Source organism: Penaeus monodon, chromosome 23, assembly GCF_015228065.2.
Source record: "Penaeus monodon isolate SGIC_2016 chromosome 23, NSTDA_Pmon_1, whole genome shotgun sequence".
NCBI classification, from domain to species: Eukaryota; Metazoa; Arthropoda; class Malacostraca; order Decapoda; family Penaeidae; genus Penaeus; species Penaeus monodon.
In genome coordinates, this window is record NC_051408.1 from 39,707,529 (window position 1) to 39,708,115 (window position 587).

Below are 587 nucleotides of genomic sequence, written 5' to 3' on the forward strand. Positions count from 1 at the left end.
CAACAACAACAACAGGCAACTCTGCACGGACGGAGTTTGTTTGCATGTATGGCCAGCCCATGGCCTTGTCAGAAATATGTTTTACGTCAGTGAACGATTGTCTATTACAGATGAAAGATTGACGCTATATCTTCTGGTCAGAATATCATCAATGCGATGCTAAGGTTTATAACTAGTAATTCCAATTCAGCCGAAACAAACTGATAGTACGCGAGAAAACACGTTGTTTCACGTTATTAGAACACCGAATGTTTCTAATGCTCGTATCTGCAGACGTCAAGGTATCAGGACAGGCAATTTATAGCCTGAAAAAGCTGCTTTCTACACTAGCAACAGGAAAAGTAACACGGAGTAAATATGGTTCTGGAGCGCCAAGGAAGACTTTGCCAATGACGGACACGATACTCAAGCTCAAGGTGATGCCTGAACCAACTATAACAGCAACCACACTTAAGAACATACATCCAGAACTCCTCAAGAACGTTTTGCTTAGCACCATCCAGCATCGCCTTCAGAGAGACCTAGGTTTACCGACTCGGCGTGTATTTATGAAGACTCTGCACACCAAAGAAAAAAAAAATGAAAGC